Source organism: Dipodomys spectabilis, unplaced genomic scaffold (assembly GCF_019054845.1).
Source record: "Dipodomys spectabilis isolate Male_0828 unplaced genomic scaffold, ASM1905484v1 ptg000276l, whole genome shotgun sequence".
Lineage (NCBI taxonomy): Eukaryota > Metazoa > Chordata > Mammalia > Rodentia > Heteromyidae > Dipodomys > Dipodomys spectabilis.
This window is the reverse complement of record NW_024870953.1, coordinates 175,762-196,960: the sequence shown is the minus strand read 5'-3', so window position 1 is coordinate 196,960 and position 21,199 is coordinate 175,762. Positions and strand designations below refer to the sequence as shown.

The 21,199-nt window shown below is 38.6% G+C and overlaps 1 non-coding gene across 1 annotated transcript; it reads right to left on the bottom strand.

Annotated features, from left to right (window-relative positions):
* Positions 1–7,054: 7,054 nt before the first annotated feature.
* LOC122126371 lies at positions 7,055–7,157 on the bottom strand. The gene has a single exon (XR_006150912.1). It is a non-coding gene; the product is annotated as a U6 spliceosomal RNA (small nuclear RNA).
* Between the last annotated feature and the right edge of the window lie 14,042 nt (positions 7,158–21,199).

Here is a 21,199-nt window from a genome sequence, read left to right as displayed (position 1 = left end):
AACGAACCTTCCTTCCTTCTTTTATGATCGATCAAACCATAATATTCTTCAGTTGTGGCCAGCCTGGGACACATATTCTCAAGAACATTCTGTTGTGTAAAAGAGGACCAACTTTCAAAATAACGGTGTAAATACTTGTCTACTACAGACTCCTTTATCTTGCTTTTATCTGTTGTTATTTTCATTACTTCAAACAGATGGATAATTTATACTGGGATTACACAAAGTATTAATGGACTAAACATTCACTTTACTTTCATATATCCAATATTATACACTTAACCCGTAATGGACAAATAAATCCAACTCTAGAAACAATGTCAGGAATATAAAATAAACCTTAATACGTATAATCTGGCACACATACAACATCATTTACTCAAAAATTCAGTCTCTCTGTAAATATTTGGTATGAAGTAATAAAAATTCAATTAATGAAGATGACTTTTAAGAATCATCTGAAATAGTCCTCGTGTATATAATTTTATAGATGTCACCTAGGCAAGAATTTAACATGCATGTAGAAATCAAATTTCCACAATTTAAGCTATATGAGAGGGGTCATACCCTTGTGTACTATGCGGTGTGAATTTTACCACAGTGCTGAACCCTTCCAACTAATACCAAGTGTCATGTGCAATAATTTATTATTTGATGTTAAGATGAGTGCTAAGTGTAGAACACACTTTGAATTATTACATTAAATCACAGAAATGAAGCAATAATGATATGTTATTTGTTTAAATTCTTATGCTTCTCAATTTTACAATTCATAAATATATTATTAAAATTATTTTCACTTTCTTTTCTGTAGCTGCTGAAATTAAAATTATATATTAAACATTCAATATTAAGAAATCAGCAATAAATAAACTATTATTAAAATGATATGCTATTAAACTGTGATTTGAATTATACTTCTAAAAAATTGTGATGTAAACAAGTCAATAGAATTAAGGGTGATCATTTTAAACCTTAGCAGCTTGTTATTTTTTTTATTTTATTTTTTGGGTCCGATTGTGGGTCCTGAACTCTGGGCCTTGGTGCTGTGCCTCAGCACTTCAGCTCAAGGCTAGTGCTCTACCACTGGAAATAGAGCACCACTTCTGGTTTTTTTCTTTTTGATTATGTGGTGCTGAGAATCAAACCCAGGGCCTCAGGTATGCAAGGCAACCACTCTACCACTGAGCCACCTTCCCACCCCAGCAGCTTGTTATTTGTTTCCTAATTGTGTCATTTGTTATTCTTGGTCCAAGTCATCTCTTCATCTTAATTGTTTAGTTTTCTATTTTATCTCTATTGGTTTGCTGATTGTGTATTTTGTTTTCCCTTTTTAATGACTGACATGAGGCTGAAAATCTGTATGTTAGTTTATTACTTGCTATGTTAATGTAAAATTACTGCTTTCCACAGCTGTTCTGCTCTATGATACTACAGTATTTTCCCCACTCTCATCTCCTGTATTGCTGCTCTCTTATATTTTATTTTATTTTTTATTTAAATTTTATTGTCAAGGTAATGTAGAGATGGGATATAGTTACATAAGTAAGGTAATTAATTTCTTTTTTTCTAACTTGTTACATTTTCCCCTATTTTTCTCCCTCTTCATTCCTAACGCCCCCCCAAGATTATTTACAACATATTGTCTTGTGAGTACTACTGTTGCATAGGTTCCCCCTTTGTCCTTTGTCTCACCATTTTGTTTTATTTTCCTTTCCCTTCCCTAGTTCAGATCAACATATTTAAAATACCCAGGGTATCAAAATCAAATACAGTGACTACAGGGGATAAACCATAGGTGGGGAAAACACAAAAGGATAAAAAGAAATCACAAAGTACATTAAGAACAACAACAGCAAGCCGGGCGCTGGTGGCTCACGCCTGTAATCCTAGCTACTCAGGAGGCTGAGATCTGAGGATCGTGGTTCAAAGCCAGCCCGGGCAGGAAAGACCGTGAGACTCCTATCTCCAATAAACCACCAGAAAACCAGAAGTGGCGCTGTAGCTCAAGTGGTAGAGTGCTCACCTTGAGCTGAATAGCTGAGGGACAGCGCCCAGGCCCAGAGTTCAAGCCCCACGACCGACAAAAAAAAAAAAAAAAAACAACAACAACAAAGAACATGTCTTGGAGTTCATTTCACTTGGAATCACCTTATACAATCATATGTTCATAGCTATTGAGCTATTCTGCTCATCTACTAATATTATCCTTGATGTACACAATAATGCTCCCCTATTACCCAGTTATCCCACTTCTGGGCATATAACCAGGTGATCACAAACAAGGCCACAGTAAAGCTACTACTGTGTATCACAGTAATATTTACCAAAAACGACACACACACACACACACACACATACACACACACACACACACACACACAAACACAGATATACACACATGGAAAAATATGCTTCCATCATAAAGAATGTGACCACCACATTTATAAGGAAATGGAAGATCTTGGAAAAATCATATTAAGTGAAGTACCCCAGACTTAAAGAAACATAGGTCACATGGTTTCCCTAATTTGTAATAATTAGATTACATCAAGGATAATCTCATGTATTTTAATTTGACATTTTGTTCTATGTTGAGCGTGCAACATTATTGCTATATTGTTTGTTATTATTTCTGAAAATCGGCAGGTATACTTAAAGAATTACATTCATATTATCCATTATAGAAGGAAGAACAACTAAAGGAGTAACCACTACTAGGAAGAACAACTCCTACTTACTTAGATATATTCGTATGTAAGGCCAATGTTGTCCCCTGTATCCTCATGTTGTACATTACAACTCTATACCTGGTCATAATGTATATCTAGTATCTTATGCATTGTGAACTAAATGCCCCAGAAGTTCCACTTCGCTTTACTTTTTTTAAAAAAATTCTGTCTTATTATTTGAGGATGGTGTGTGTGTGTGTGTGTGTGTGTGTGTGTGTGTGTGTGTGTGTGTGTGTGTATGTGTATGTGTGTGTGTGTGTGTGTGTGTGTGTATGTTTACAAAGATCAGAACATGACATTTTTCTTCATTTCGAATACATCTTTCAGGTCATTGTAAGTTGTGGCTAATGGGAGAAGTCTCTTGTTATTTTAAAGATGAAACAAAAAGATATTTGTGCATGTACCACAGTTGTTTATTAGTATATTTGAACACTGAACTTTGATTTATATCTTGGCTGTTGATGTGAATAATGTGAATAACAATGAACTACAGATATATTTTCGAGTTACCCAGAGAGAAATAATCACATGATTGGTGGTTCAGATGATATTTCAATTATGATTTCTTTAGAAAACTGCATACTACTTTCTACAAGGAGAATACTAACCTGTATTTTGACCAAGAGTGTAGAAAATTTCCTTTTCTTCACACTCTCACCAACACTATTATCTTTTACTTAAAAGGTAATAAAGGCCAAGTTTTTATTATCTTCAGTACCCCAGACTGTCTTAAGACTGAAATCCAACCTCCTAAATGCTTGGAATTACAAACCTTTACCACCACACCTGGTTCCTTTGATTTTTTTTGATAAGAGTTATAATAGATATAAAGTAGTATCATAGTAATTTTGAATTACATTTCTCTAATGACTTCTGCTCACAAAGCATTAAGTCAGCACAGAAGTTGTATTAAACACAACTGGTAAACCCACTGGTGATATAGAGGGGTTTATGGAAAACATGTCTATTCAAACTTTTGTCCATTTTAAATCAAGTTTCTTGTTAATCTCATCTTTAATCTCTGTATACAAAGATAATTAATTCAAGGTAGTAAAAAAGAAAAAATTAAGCAACTCCTAACATTTTTCAATTTTCAATAACATGATATTGCTTAAATCATTTTCTGTTTATAATTGAGACTATATAACAATTTAGTTAGACCTGTTACATAGCTATATGTATTTTATTTATTTTACATTGATTGCTCTTTCCAAAGCCTGCATTTCTAATTTTGGTTTCTTTCAGTCTTAAGTAGTTCAGATTTCAATCTGAAGAATAAATGGAAGTAAGCAAACAAAAAAATACAGTTCTTCTCATCTGATAATGCCTCTACAAGAATGAGAAAGAGTTCACCATTCTAAGAACCCTTAATTCTTAAGATAAAATTTGTTATAATGCTAATGTTATTACCATTTCAGTGTTGGGAAAAATTGTAATTAAAGGAAGTAAGTGCATGGCCCAAGACACACAGTGTTGAAGGAGATGAGTCAAATTTTCTAGAAGTCTTTCAGCAATACACAAAAGGTAGATAAATTCTCTCCATTCTCTGATACTCTCAATTCAATATTCATATTGTACAAGGAATAATAGCATAGCAATTATTGCGAATGGTGATTGTTTTCTGTTACATTTTGTCTTCAACACAGACTGTGTTGGTGACATTGGGTTATCATGCACAGAGCTGAGCTTATAAATTATGGTCCAAAGACATGCAAATTTTTTCTGTCCCATAGTTCCAGTATCGGTTTTAAAAAGTACTAAATATTTTAAATATCATCACTTACTGTATTTTAAGAATTCAAGAATGAAAAAATTCACATATAATCAATCCAAAATGCTTTAAAACTAGGAGATGATAAAACAGGCCCCTGTGAAGTAAATTTTCTTCTACTTTTAAAATTATTCTGAAAGCCTTGTGCTGGTTTGTTACACCTGTAATCCTAACTACTTGGGATACCTACTCAGGAGACTGAGATCTGTGGAAGCCAATCAGGGCAAAATAAATTCATGAGATTATTTTTCAAAAATTTTAATGAACCAGCAAAGGGCCAGGAATGGAGATGTAGCTCACATAGTAGCTCACCAATCTAGAGAGAAAGATGTAGCGAGACCTTGAAGCCCTGATTTCAAACTCTGAGCATGCTAACACGCAGGAATTCACACACACTCACTTTTTCAAAATATCTTCATATCAGTATTTTGCATTAATTTCTTTGTTAACGATATTATATGGGTAAAATAGGCAAAATAAACTTCCATCTCAAAACATTTTTATACATTTTTGTTGTAAAAATACTGTACAGAGGGGTTATAGTTACATGATCAAAGTAATAAGTACATTTCTATCAAGCATTGTTACCTCCTCCTTTGTTTTCCCCCCACCATTGCTTCCCTTCCACCTCCACAAGTACACTCCTCACACCCACAAGCCTCACCCAATGTCCCCAGCCTAAATTATAAAGTTCGTTTTTCAAAATAATGTCTTGTGCATCTATTGTTATACAATGGGTTGTCAAACTGTATTCCTGTTTAAGCATGTTTTTTCCATTTCCCTCCCCAAATTAGAGAAGTGTATATACAAGATGCAGATGCACCAACATCAAATAAATTGAAAACGGGGGTTAAACTGTTGGGGAGGAACATATAAAAAAATCACATCTTACATTATAAATATGTGAGAAACAACAGCAAAAAAGAAAAACCACTTCTGTCTCTATCTTGGGGGTCATTTAGCTTAACATCAACTTATCTATCATATACACATAGCTTTTTCAACTTTTCTGCTTATCCCAGACATATACTAGTTATTGCAAATAAGGGATACCATGGGACCTATGTTTCTTTGGACTTGGCTTACATCAGTTAATATAATTTTTTTCCAAGTCTTTCCATTTCCTAACAAATTGGGCAATGTCATTCTTTCTGACGGAGGCATAGAATTAATATATATACATATATATATGTATATATATGTAATATGTGTGTGTGTGTATGTACACATATACACACAGAACATTTTCCTTTTTTGTTTTTTAGAGCAACTTAGTTTTCCACCTTCATCATTTTTTCAAATGTTTTTCTTGTGATTAAGTGGTTACATAATTTCCCAAATTTCAAAATATTGTGGGATAGTGATGCTTAGTTAAAGTCACAAACACATTCTAACTTTGATGGAGTAAATTGTCTATCATGGTCTACAACATTTATGAGTTCTCTGAGCTTTGCAATAGAGTTATTTCTTCCATATGTATACTTCTTTTGTTTTGAAATATGTAGATTTCTTTTGTTTTGCAGAGCATCAGCTGTTCCCTCTTTCCCACTTGTTCCCTCTTTCCCTTCAGTGACAGTGAGTTGCTTATTTCATTTTGGTCAATGTCCATTGCAGTTGATGGATCCAGCTGTTGTATGTTTTTCCCTGATTCCCTCTAGTTCTGTGTCATCTTCCTGGTTTCACTTCAGTGTGCACATTTGATCAGCAGAATGGGGTTATTTAGTAGTGATTCAATCAGATGAGTGGAAGTCCTTGGTTTCTTAAGTGTTGTTAATTTTGTCATATCACCTTACATTTTGGATTTAAAATCCACTTATCACGGAGATCATGTGCTGTTTGTCTCTTTACTTTTGGCTTACCTCACTCAACATGATTTCTTGTAGGTTGATTGATTTCCCTGCTAATGCCATTATTTTGTCCTTTCTAATGACTGGAAAATATTCCGTTGTGTATAGTTACCACAGTTTTTGGATCCATTCATCTCTGGTGGGACATATGGGTTGTTTTCATATCCTGGCTACTGTGAACAGTGCTGTGATAAACATGGAGGTGCATGTGTCCTTGAATATTGGTACCTGTTGTTCAGGATAGATGCCTAGAAGTGGTATGAGTGGGCCATAAGGAGCGTCAATATTTAGCTTTCTGAGGACTCACCAGACTGCTTTCCAAAGTGGTTGTGTAAGTGTACATTCACACACACACACACACACACACACACACACACACACACACACATACACACACACACACACACAGAATGTTTTCTTGATCCATTCTTCTACTGAGGGGCATCGGGGTTGGTTCCATATCTTAGCTATGGCAAATAATGATACAATAAACATTGCTGTGGTGGTTGTTTTTGTATAGACTTGTTTGTGATCATTTGGATGAATGCCCCAAAGTGGGATTGCTGTGTAATAGGGGAGCTCTATGTGGAGTCTTTTGAGGAACCTCCAAACTGCTTTCCAAAGTGGATGAACAAGTGTACACTCACACCAAGAATGCAATAGGCTTTCCTTCTGGCCACATCCCTTCCAGCATCTGTTGTTTTAAAAATATGGAACGATTCACTAAGTTGCATGTCATCCTTGTGCAGGGACCATGCTAATCTCTGTATGTTCCAATTTTAGTGTATGTGCAGCCAAATTGAGCACAGAATATTTTTTTATATGTAAAGTGTAATTGATTTTCTTAAACTAGACAATTCAACACAAATAAGTTAAAAAGAATTGTGAAATTTTAGAACCATGTATTTCTTACATAAGCACACATTTAAGAATAAAGTCAAGATTGACATGCCAAAAACAAAATAATTCCAGATATTTGTTGTTCATGAGATGTATAGGAAGAAGAATTCAATTATTCTACACAAGGCACCTGTCATAATGATCATTGCAGCAAATGTTAAGGTTTGTTAAAAGTTTTAATGTTTTAAATATGTTTCATTTTGGGATTTGCTTATATATGGCAAAATCAAGACTGTTCGCAGGTCATAAAATTTTTCGATAAAGTATATAATTTTTCTGGTAGTATGTATTAGTAAGTATGTACATTTCATAGTTTATAGAAACTTTACTAATGATAAGTTGCAAAGACTGTGTAAAGAAGAAGAGTGAAGAGGTAAAATTTTAAGTACACAGTTTCTGTTAAAACTTTAGGGCTTCCTTACGTTATATGTTTGTGATGAACAAATAATGATATAAGCCACATACAAATGGTGAGATGAACTATAAATAGTAATCTTAGTGGGTAAATTTAAAAGCTACTCATAGCTTTAACCAGATTTAAATGTACAAGAATATGAGAAAATAGTAAAATCAACTGTGTACACTTCTAATACTGAAAACCCTGGTAATTGTTTTTTTTTTATTTTAGTAATCATTAATATTTAATTATTGTTTTCTTTATTTATAGCATTTTTTCCTTGTTGTAATATAATACAAATTTTTGTGAGTAGTGATTGAGAGGTACTTTGAGAATATTATTGGGATGGCCATACCATATTTCATAGGTGCATGTGAATGTACAAAGAGCAAAACTAAAAACAAAATATTGATTAAAAATTTTATCAAGTAGAGTCTGAATCAGGAGTGTTGATAAATGTCCACACCTAAATCTTAACCCTAAGCTGAAGTAGTGTTATTACAGAATTGAGGCTACAAAATTGTTTTGTTTTGTTATGTTTTGTTTTTTTTTGCTTTGGTTTTGTTGGTTGTGGGGCTTGAACTCTGGGTCTTGGGTACTGTCCCTCAGCTCTTCAGCTCAAGGCTAGCGCTATCACTTGATCCACAACACCACTTTCACATTTTTCTGCTTATGTCGTGCTGAGGCATGAAATCCAGGACCTCATGCATGCAAGGCAAGCACTCTACCACTGAGCCACCTTCACAGCACCTGAGAAACTGTGATTTAAAAAATCATCTGAACAATATTTGCTTTCTGCTTTGGGTTATATAATGAAATATGTGAACACATTTTTATATTTTTGTGAATTGTCATACTTCTTAATTTATACTAACTACAGCCAATTTATCCTTTTCAAAGTCAAGAAATATTTCTGAGAGTTTGCTTCTGTGAAGAATGTCTTTGCATTTATAATTTCTTCTGAGTCATTTTTATTTTTTATCAAAATCATTTTATATTTTATGTTGATGAGTTATCATACATCAAATACCTTCAAATATATATGTAGAGTCTCAAGATAGCAGTATGAATATTCTCATAAACCTCTTGTTTATCTGTTACGCACTATAAGTATTATGATATTTTTCTCTCTCTTTCACTCTCTCTCATTTCTGCTCTTTCTCTTTCATGTTCCTTGTCTGCTACTTAGAATTTCTTCTGGTCTACTATTATCCTTCAGGGTCCACTGGTTTTGTGGGAACATGATAAGGACCATCAGTTACCCTTGCATTCTTTAAGAGTTATAACAGTGACGTGAAATTATTCTTTGCCATTCTAAATGGCAAAACAACAGATCTAGGAATTCCTTTTCACTTTTAGTACTATTATAAATTTTATCTCATACGAATCATTGAGACTGATAAGATACTTTTACCCTGGGTCCTAAAAATTCTTTTTCTTTTACAAACAACCTTTTTCTTTTATTATCAGTAAGTAACAAAAACAACGCTATCCTATGGAAAGTAGGCTGAAGTTGTTCACAGGGATGAAAAACAAGGTAATGGGGGAAGTGAGTACAAAGGATACACCTCATATAGCACAGATACTTAGAGCAGTTTATCATGTACACTTTGTGATAAGGACAATGCGCTGGGAATTCTAGATTAAATCAACAAACACCTGATATATATGAACATATATTTATGTTTGTATATTTATTTATATATGCATATATGTGTATATCAGCCCATATATGTAAACATGAATGTTACTATACACACAAATACACACATACGTACACACATGTACACATGCAGAAATGGAAAAAGACACATATATAGCAAACATAAGTTTTACTAGTTGTTCAATATGCCTTAGACAGACTGCTTGGAAATAAATGTGTTGAAGATGTATTTGCCTCTAAGAGTTCTTTTACCACTCCTCTTATCTCTTCCAACTTGTAGGTATAGAGATATTCGACTTGAAAAATGCAGTACAAGTGATAGCAAGTCACTCAGAAATCTCAATAAGTATAGGTCATATGATGTCTCCCTGCTCCCCATGGAATCCTTGCTCTTGTAGACACTCTCAACAGCCAAATTAGTAGGACAATATCCTTGTTAAGAATAAAGTTATAAGGCTTTAAATGGCATCGTTCCTTGGGCTCTTTTCCAACAGCCAACATCAATTCTTAAGCAGATGAGTGACTCCTCAGAAGACTGGAGCGCAGGTCAAAATTTAACCAAACCATATGAAATGTCTAAAGTGAGAAATGCTGACTGAGGTTGTGCCGATGTCCTGGCAACGAAAATAAGAAAAAAGAAAGTTTTTTATGTATTAAAATTTGAGAATAATTTGTAACCTGTCAATAAATGTGTAGAACACAATTATACCAGCTCACAAAATATGATGTGCATTTCATTTATGTGCTTTTGGACTTGGAAAGTGTTTTTAAGTGTGTCTACACAAGTAGAATCAGCATGAAACAAGCCAGCATTTCTTCATTTAAGACACAAGGAAAGTATACAGGTTGACCCATTGTAACAATGAGATTTGCAAGATAATATTAGAGGGGGATGTACGGAGGTGTTGGGGATGTGTGAAGGTAAGGAATAGTAGGGGAAAAACAAAGGAGGTTGTAACAATGCTCAATAAAAATGTACTCATTACCTTACTTATGTAACTGTAACCTCTGTGTACAGTTTCTTTACAATAAAATATATATTAAAAACGTACAAGGAAAACTTACTTATAGCAAGTTGTATTTGTAACTCAATATAAGTAAGGTATTGGTTTTAGGAGCACAGGCATATTAAAATTTTGCAAGCTCAAATTCTCTACATAAACACAGTTTATTATTTTCATTAGAATCTGCCCACAACCTAGTGCAGTGTAATTTCTGTGAAAAATTTTACTACATTCTATGTTTGTAATGGAAAATAAAATATTTTCACTATCAACATATACAAATTTAGTTTAGATAATTTTTGTCTGCATTTTGTGGATGGAATTGCGAGAGCTAATTTGAAAAGCACAAATTTAATCACCAAGAGCTGTCCTCAAGATGTAACAAAGATCTAATACAGCATCATTGAATGGTATGGGACTCTAAGGAGAAGTACTTGAATTGAAACATTATCAGAAAGTGTAAGTACACAAAGACTATTTAGAAATGCAGCTGCTAGGTTTCTCATGGAGAGCTTTTATAACATTTTGTGAAACACAGGTCAGAACCTCATGGAAGTGTAGACAATTTTCCTTCACCTTTCTGTCAATCTTGGTCATTATCAATCATATTATAGCTAATCTAGAATAATCTATAATAAGAAAATGCTTATGAGAAGTGGGGGAAGACGGTGGAGAAGAAGCTGGAGGCTAAACAATCTCTCGCATAGAAAGCTATTTTAGTGTTCCAGTGAACAGTACTAGGCTAGAGTATCACACCCAGTGTGCAATCACAGTACAGAGTTTGGCTAGAGAGGGAAAATCCAGGGAAGGAGACAGATCTGAGCAGTTGCTGTAGCCATGGCTGAGGCAGCTTTGGTGGTGGCCATAGCCAACCCGCCATACCTACAACAGAGAGGGTCCAGGACAAAGGCAGCAGACACATTGGATGAGCAGATTCAACTCAACAACAGCAACAACTGAAAAGGAGCAAATGAATTAAACCATCTTAACAGGCCCATATCAAGCATTGAAATAGAAAAAGCAGTAAGAGACCTCATGTCTAAGAAAAGCCCAGGACCATATGGATTTACAGCAGAATTCTACAAGGCTTTCAAAACAGAGCTCATACAAATACTCCTACAACTCTTCCATGAAATTGAAAGAGAAATCTCAGGACCAAACTAATTCTATGAAGCCATCAAAACCGTCATCCCAAAACCATGCAGAAACTCATCAAAGAAAGAGAATTATACACCCATTACTTTGATGAACATTGATGCCAAACTTCTCAACAAAATTTTGGCCAAACAATTCAACAATTCATCCAAAACATTACATACCATGATAAAACAGGATTCAGTTCAGGGATCCAAAGATGGTTCAATATACACAAATCAATTAAATAACACCACTTTATGATGAAGTTTCTGGATAAACTAGGAATCCAGGGTGTTGGGAGCCAAAAGTTAAGTCTCTCAAACTTGATAGGCTTAACTATCTCACTGGAACAACCTGAGCCTGAGTTTACAGAATCCCACCTTTTCACCACGCCTTAAAGTAAACACCCTGCAGCTACTAACGACCACCTTTTCACCCTGCCCTAAATCTACTTAACGACCACCTTTGCACCACGCCCTAAGTCCAAGCATATAAATACCCTTGTGTGAAAAATAAAAATTGGCAGCTTGATCAGAATCCTTGTCTTGCTGTCCTTCTTCGTGTCTCTTGTCCCTTCATTCCTTCTCGCTTAGGTTCACCGCCCTCGTTGAAGTCCTGTGGGTCGGGACAACTGGCGCCCAACGTGGGGCACGAGCCTCTGACTGAGGAAGGAACGCCGTCCTCCGGGAAAACTTGGCCAAGTACAGTCCGAGATTGAGAGATCGCCTCGACAGACCCCGCCGAGAGACAGATCCAGGAGGAGAGTGGGGACGGCGCATGGTGAGTGACCCACTATGGGACAAGCAATATCGTCACATGATCTATTTCTGTCAGACCTCAGGGAGGCCTTCAAGACACGAGGAACGCAGGTTAAGAAAAAGGATTTAGAATTATTTTTCTCATTCATAGAGGACTTGTGTCCTTGGTTCTCCTTTGAAGGAATCATAGATGCAAAAAGCTGGCAAAGAGTAGGAGATTGTTTAAAAGATTATTATGAAACCTTTGGTTCAGAAAAGGTTCCTGCTACGGCCTTTTCCTATTGGAATTTGATTAATGACATTTTAAAATGTTCTCTGTTTGATAGTGGAATTTTAAAACTTGTAAAAACGGGAGAGGAGGTTCTCCAAAATACCTCTCGGCCCCCCGCAGCTTGCCCATCGGTTGTATTAGATCTTGAAACTCCTTCTCAAAAGGTAGATGAACATTATTATCCTGTACCCCAGGCAGCCCATTCCCCTCAGAATAATTTAAATCCCGAGAAGGAGGCTACCCTGGAAGAGGAGGCGGCCCAATATCGTCAGCCTGATTGGCCCCCCGTATTCAGTCACCCCCTACCTCAGACTAAACCCTCTACCTCAAATATTCCGCATTCCTCCTATGCGCCCCCTCCCTTTTGTAACCCGGCCTTTCAAGGGCCCACTGCCCCTCCAGATGTTTTTTCTCCCCCCCTTTTACCTAACCTGGCACCTTTACGCGAGACTCTTCAACATAGGCGAGAACACCTTCAACTTTTAAAAGAACTGCGGTCCCTTGATTATGAACTCCGCATACTGGCCTTGGCCGATACGCCAAAAACGCCTGATAAAATTAAGGTTAGATCAGGCCATCAATCAGTTCTCGCCTTTCCAGTAACTCGGAGCCAGACAGATAGGACCTCAGAGGGTGAGGAGGACGAATCAGAAGAGGAGGAAAAGGAGGATGAAGAGCAGGATACTGGGGATGAAGAGGAACAACTCACCCAGGGAAAAGGCCAACAAGAGTATAAGAGGCTTAGCCTCCGGTTTGTTGAAAAGCTTAAAAATGCATGTGCCCAATATGGCCCGACTGCCCCTTATACGTTAGCCTTGTTAGAAAACCAAAGTGCACGCTGGCTCACCCCTAATGATTGGAAGTTCCTGGCCCGTGCCACCCTTAGTGGGGGTGATTTTGTTTTATGGAATGCGGACTTTAAGGAACAATGTAGAGAGACCGCGCAAAAAAATTTGGCTAAAACATCTTCAAAAACCTGGACCTATACTAAACTTTTGGGTATTGCGCCCTTTGATACCAATGCTAAACAGGCACGCTTTCCTACTGGACTTTTGGCACAAATTCAAAACGCTGGCCTTTATGCTTGGAAGCGTCTCCCTCAAAAGGGATCGGCTACTACTTCCCTGGCAAAGGTTAGACAGGGGCCAGAGGAACCCTACAGTGACTTTGTCTCGCGGCTTAACTTGGCTGCAGAAAGGCTTCTTGGGCCAAGTGAAAGTGAAAGTGCCTTTGTTAAACATCTTGCCTTTGAAAATGCTAACCCTGCATGTCAAGATGTCCTCCGACCACATAAAAACAAGGATGACCTCTCTGAGTTCTTCAGGCTTTGTGCTGGAGTAGGAACCGCTCACACCATGGGGCTCGCCATAGGTGCTGCCTTTACCAAGGCATTTCAAGGTTCAGTCCCCAGCTCGCATACTTGCTTTAATTGTAAACAACCTGGTCACTTTGCACGTGAATGTCCCTTCAGCAAACAAAGCCAAGGGGCAATGCCCTCCCAAGCTACAGGTAGACCACTCCCTGCCACTCTTTGTCCCAAATGTGGTAAGGGCCGTCATTGGGCCAATGAATGTAGATCCAAAACAAATGCCCTTGGACAGCCCATTCTCTCTCGTTTTTTGGGAAACTTCCCTCGGGGCCAGCCCCTGGCCCCGACCATCCCCAAGACAAGCCCAGGGGCAATAGGGTTTGTCCCCTCCCAAACTCCCAGTCCTACACAAGCCCCCCACCTCTCTCCACAATTGCCTCCCTCCAGCGGGCAACCCCAGGCAGTGCAGGACTGGACCTCTGTGCCGCCACCGACACAGTACTAGACTCTATACAAGGACCTCAAATAATACCCACTGGGACCCTGGGACCCCCTCCATCTCATATGTGTGCCCTTATTCTTGGAAGAGCCTCTGCTACCTTACAAGGTGTCCAAGTTTTTCCTGGTATTATTGATAATGATTATACAGGAGAAATAAAAATTTTGGCCACGGCCATTAATGGGATTGCAGCTATTCCAGCTGGAACTAGGCTTGCACAATTGATACTGCTCCCATTAAATTCAGGGGATTCTTCCACTGCTCAGACCACACCGCAAGGAACTGCTTCTTTGGGGTCTTCTGATGCGTATTGGGTTCAGCCTATCACTCAAAAAAGACCCACCCTCACCCTGCGAATTGAAGGAAAGGAGTTTCAGGGAATTTTGGATACTGGTGCAGATGCCACAATTATTTCCCAAAAATATTGGCCACCAAGTTGGTCCCTTACCCTGTCCCTAACTGACCTTAAAGGCATAGGGCAGTCAAAAAAACCCTTTGGTAAGCTCCAGGGTTCTTAATTGGACTGACAAAGAGGGCAATAAGGGAACTGTTACTCCTTTTGTTGTTCCTGACCTCCCTGTTAACCTATGGGGTCGGGATATCTTGACCCAGATGAAAGTTATCCTTGCTAGTCCCAATTCTGTGGTTACACATCAAATGCTCCGTATGGATTTTGTCCCTGGTACGGGTCTTGGAAAATCAGGAGAAGGAATCGTTGAGCCCATCCAAGCTACCCAAAAAACAGATAAACATGGGTTTGGGTATTCGGATTTTTAGTATCGGCCCCTGACCCTCCTGTGCCCCATGCAGATAAAATCATTTGGGAATCCCAAACCCCTGTGTGGGTGGCCCCTTACCCAAGAAAAATTGGAGGCAGCCTCCATGTTAGTACAGGAACAGTTGGTGGCAGGCCATATAGAGCCATCTACTTCACCATGGAATACTCCTATTTTTTGTTATAAAGAAAAAATCAGGCAAATGGCGCCTTTTACAAGATCTACGCGCCGTTAATAAAGCTATGCGCCCAATGGGAGCTCTACAGCCAGGCATTCCCACACCGGTGGCTATTCCCAGGGACTATTACAAAATGGTTATTGATTTAAAAGATTGTTTTTTTACCATTCCCCTACATCCTGAGGACAGACCCTATTTTGCCTTTAGCCTTCCTCGCATTAACTTTCAAGGCCCCATGCAAAGATTTCAATGGAAGGTACTTCCTCAAGGTATGGCTAATAGCCCTAGCCTTTGTCAAAAATATGTTGCCCAGGCAGTGGACCCTGTGAGAAAACGATGGCAGCGCGTCTATATATTACATTATATGGATGACTTGTTGCTTGCTGCACCTGACACCCACGAACTTAGAAACTGCTATTTAGACCTTTATAAAGCCCTTACTGCCCTGGGACTACAGGTTGCCCCCGATAAAGTTCAAACACAGGATCCCTATACTTATTTGGGTCTAGAACTCCAAAATAATCAAATTCGGGTTCCTCAAATTCAACTTCGTTTAGACCATCTTCACACCCTTAATGATTTTCAAAAGCTGCTTGGAGATATTCAATGGCTTAGGCCATACCTAAGGTTGCCCACCAGCGTGCTTTTGCCTCTTAATGAGATTTTAAAAGGGGATTCTGACCCCTCCTCTCCTCGCAAACTTACTCCCAATGCTCGAAATGCTTTAACCCAAGTTACTGAGGCCATTGCCCAGCAGTTTGTTACACAGATTTCCTATAATCTTCCTCTGGTCTTAATTATTTTACATACCCCTCATACACCCACAGGATTGTTTTGGCAACAGATTCCCCACTCCAATAATAAGGGCAGCCCCCTGCTTTGGGTCCATTTACCCACCACATCCCCCAAGGTTATTGCTGTTTACCCTGCCCAGGTAGCCTCTATCATTATCAAAGGTCGCTTGCTTTCTCGACAATATTTCGGCAAGGACCCTGATACCATTTTAATTCCATACACCAAAGACCAGACTCAATTTTTACTCCAGACTGGGGATGAATGGGGCATCGCCCTGTCAGGATTTTTAGGACTAATTGACAATCATCTCCCCAATGATCCTCTTTTACACTTCGCCCAGCTACATCCATTTGTTTTTCCCAAGGTTACTCAAAAGGCTCCCATTCCTCAAGCCCTCACTGTCTTTACAGATGGCTCAAGCAATGGCCGTGCAGCCTTTGTTGTTAACAACCATACCACCACCTTTGATGCCCCTTACCAATCAGCCCAGCTTGTGGAGTTATTTGCTATAACACAGGTTTTTATGACGTTTTTTGATAAGCCTATTAATATTTATACAGATAGTGCTTACATTGCTCATTCTGTTCCCTTGCTAGAAATTTCACCCGCTATTAAAACTTCTTCCAATGCGGCATTTTTATTTACTCAGCTTCAACAGCTAATTCAGGCCAGGAGACATCCATTTTTTCTGGGACACATTAGGGCACATTCTGATCTCCCTGGCCCTCTTACACAGGGTAACGCTCAAGCTGATGCGGCCACTCGTTCCATTTTTCCAGTTTTTGTTGGGTCTTTCCAAAAGGCTACAGAATTACATAATCTCCACCATCTAAACTCCCAGAGCCTTCGGTTGCTTTGTAAAATTACTAGACAGCAAGCACGGGAGATAGTAAAGGCATGCCCTGCCTGTGTTGTCTCCCTTCCTGTACAACATCTGGGTGTTAACCCCCGTGGACTGCTACCCAATCAAATCTGACAAATGGATGTTACCCATTTTCCTGAATTTGGAAAAACAAGATATATACATGTCTCCATAGACACATTTAGCGGGTTTGTTTTTGCTTCACCACACTCAGGAGAAACTGCCAAAGATGTTCTCTCTCACCTTGTTCTAGCCTTTTCTGTAATGGGAAAACCAGCCCACATAAAGACAGACAATGGCCCAGCCTATACCAGTGCCAAGTTTAAACAGTTTTGTGCTATTTTCCAGATTTGTCATACTACTGGGATTCCCTATAACCCCCAAGGTCAGGGCATTGTAGAACGAGCCCACCACACCCTAAAAACCTGGCTTACTCGCCTCAAAGCCTCTGCCTTTTCATTTTCCACTCCTAGGGATCGCCTTAGTCATACATTGTTCGCCCTTAATTTTCTAACTCTAGACAATGAAGGCCACTCGGCAGCTGACAGGCATTGGCACCCATCTTCCAGTTCTGCCCGCCCGTCTGTCATGTGGCGAGACCCCCTTACAGGCAAATGGAAGGGCCCAGATCCTGTTCTTATCTGGGGGCGAGGTTCAGCCTGTATTTTAGATCAAGAACAAGCGGCCCCAAGGTGGCTGCCAGAACGCCTGATAAAACAGGTGAATGGCTTACCACAACCCAGGGGAAGCCTTCCCCCCGAGGATGATGCCTTTTCTCTTGCAGATGCAGCTAGAACTCCAAACATGGACCGTCCTGTTTGAATTTATTAAATAACAAATTAATCTTTGGTTTCTAAGCCCATACAGGTTCATCACCATCGCCTTGATATGGCAGACCGCAGCATTGAGATCTAGGATTGACCCCAGGCTTTTAATTAATGTTTTGCCATGAGCTTGTTCCAGTGGGAAACAGCCCTCCTTTTTTTTCTTGTTTAGAAAACCCTTCTCCTTATTCATAACTCCTGACCATTCAACGGGCAAGACCTATTGCACCCTTGCCATAAGGGATAGGTTCGCCCCTCCTCCTATAGGCCCCTCTGCTTGGGGGAGGATGGACCTATGGGAGGAAGAAGAAATGCTCTAATCAAGGGTGCAGGTAAGACTGCAGGGGGATGGATCCGCGAGATCCCAAAACCCAAGACCCCTGAGTGGCAAGCTCTGGCGCATGACGGTTGGCATGCATACCCACAAGCCGTCTCCTCAAAAAACATGCCAAGGTCTGTAAAATTCCCCTCCCCGAGTGAGGACGCTAGCTCGGAGCGGAGAAAAACCCTGGGCCCTTAGAGGAACAGAGCCTCTGTCACCCCCTTAAAAAGAGCAGCCAACAATTGATGGTCAATTTTCTAAACAAGAAAGGGGGAGATGTTGGGAGCCAAAAGTTAAGTCTCTCAAACTTGATAGGCTTAACTATCTCACTGGAACAACCTGAGCCTGAGTTTACAGAATCCCACCTTTTCACCACGCCTTAAAGTAAACACCCTGCAGCTACTAACGACCACCTTTTCACCCTGCCCTAAATCTACTTAACGACCACCTTTGCACCACGCCCTAAGTCCAAGCATATAAATACCCTTGTGTGAAAAATAAAAATTGGCAGCTTGATCAGAATCCTTGTCTTGCTGTCCTTCTTCGTGTCTCTTGTCCCTTCATTCCTTCTCGCTTAGGTTCACCGCCCTCATTGAAGTCCTGCGGGTCGGGACACCAGGGAACATTCCTCAATAAAATAAAGGCTGTATATGACAAACCTGCTGCCAGCATTATACTTAATTGTCAAAAAGTAAAGACATTTCCTCATAACTCAGGAACGAGACAAGGATGTCCACTCTCTCCACTTCTCTTCAATTTACTATTAGCATGCCTAGCTACAGCAATAAGAAAAGATGAAAACCGAAAAGGGATCCAAACAGGGAAAGATGAAGTAAGACACTCCCTCTTTGCAGATGACATGATCTTGTATTTAAAGAATCCCATGGATTCCACTCCCCAATTACTCATGCTGATTCAAAACTATGGCAGTGTATCAGGGTATAAAATTAACCCTCAAAAATCAGTGGCTTTTCTGTATGCCAACAATAAGAAAAGCGTGGCTGCAATCAGAAAAGCAAGTCCATTCTTAATAACCCCACATAAAATAGAATAACATCGAATTAACTTAACCAAAGAAGTAAAGGATCTCCATGATGAAAACTTTGAAAACCTGAAAAAGGAAATCAAAACAGAACTTAGAAAGTGAAAAACTCCCTTGATCCTGGATTGGAAGGATTAACATCGTGAAAATGACAATACTTCCCAAGGCTATCTACAAATTCAATGCAATACCTATCAATATTTCAATCTCATTCTTCAAGGAAATAGAAGAGGCAATCCAAAAAGTCATATGGAATGATAAAAGGCAGTGAGTAGCATAAGCAATCCTTAACAGAAAGAACAGTGCTGGAGTAATATCAATACCAAATTTCAAACTCTACTACAAAGCCTTAGCAAACAAAACAGCTTGTACTGGCACAAGAACAGACCTCAGGACCAATGGAATAGAATTGAAAACCCAGAAATGAGCCTACAGACCAATAGGTACCTAATCTTTGATAAAGGAGATAAAAAATAGAATGGAAGAAAGACAGCCTATTCAGTAAAAGTGCTGGCAAAATTGGTTAATCACTCATAGAAAACTAAAGCTATATCCTTATATATCATCCTGTACCAAATCAACTCCAAATGTATCAAAGACCTCGGAGTCAAAGCAGACACCCTGAAAACATGACAGGATGGAGTAAGACATACCGTAAATCTCCTGTGTAGAGGCGGAAATTTTCTTAATAGAGACCCAGAAGCACAACAAATCAAAGAAATGTTGGGTAAATGGGATTGTATGAAATTGCAGAGCTTCTGCATGGCAAAGGACATAGCTAGCAAGATCAATAGAAAGCCCATTGATTGGGAGAAGATCTTCGCTAACCATACAATATACAAGGGTCTCATATAAAATATATGTGGAACTCAAAACATTAAATCCCCCAACAACAAATCCTAAAAGAAACAACTTCCCAATAAATAAGTGGACTAAAGACTTCAAGAGAAACTTCTCTGAAAAGGAAAGAAGGAAGGCCAACAGACACATGAAGAATTGCTCAACCTCCCAAGCCATAAAAGAAAAGCAAATCAAAACAACATTGAGATACCACCTCAAGCCATTTAGAATGGATATAGTAGAGAAGTCTAATAACAACAGATCCTTGAGGGGATGTGGCCAGAAGGGAACCTTACTCCATTGTTGGTGGGAGTGAAACTTGTTCAACCACTTTGGAGTAGTATGGAGGTTCTTCAAAAGATTCCACCTAGAACTTCCCTTTGACCCACCAATCTACCTTTTGGGCATTTACCCAAATGATCACAAACAAGACCATACTAACGCTACCAACACAACTATATTTATTGCAACATTATTTACCATAGCTAAGATATGGAATCAACCCAGAAGCCCCTCAGTAGATGGATGGATCGAGAAAATGTGTTATTTAACCAAGTCCTAATCTTAGAGAGGGAAATGGTTTGGATAGAATGATAGGAGAGAGATTACAAAAAAAAGAACAAGAAAAAATGGAAAAACCAAAATTTAAATTTAAGTAGTGAAACACTTAAAAATTATGTAAGTTTAAACAAATGATATTGAGAGAAGAAAAGGATAAGATGAGAAGAAGGGATGGATTGAAAGGAGAAATGAAAACTAAAAAATAAAAATTCTTAAAATTAGTTACTTGAAAATTATATACATATAAAGAGATAATACTGCTATTAAAAATTTAAGCCTAAGAGGTTGTGAATTGAGTAATAAATTTCTGGATTAAATGTGTACACAATGGGGTATAAGGTCTAATAATCAACGACAGGTATATATCTGGGAATGAGCCAAACAGCAATTTTGTCACGCAAAAAAAGAAAAAGAAAAAAATGAAAAGAATACGTAAAAAGGACCAAAAATTCAGAGGAGATAAAAAACGCATGTGCACACACACACACACACACACACACACACACACGTATACACCCACAATAAACATTATGGGAGGAAAATAAGATTAATAGAAAACAGTTTTTAAAATTAAAAATTTTTTAAATGGTTCAAATAAGAGTTCTTTGATTGCAACAATGAGATGTACAATTCACTATGTAGAAAAACCAAATTAACAACTTTGGTGGGGGGTGGGGGAGGAGCCGGTATGGGGAGGGGAGAAGTATGGGA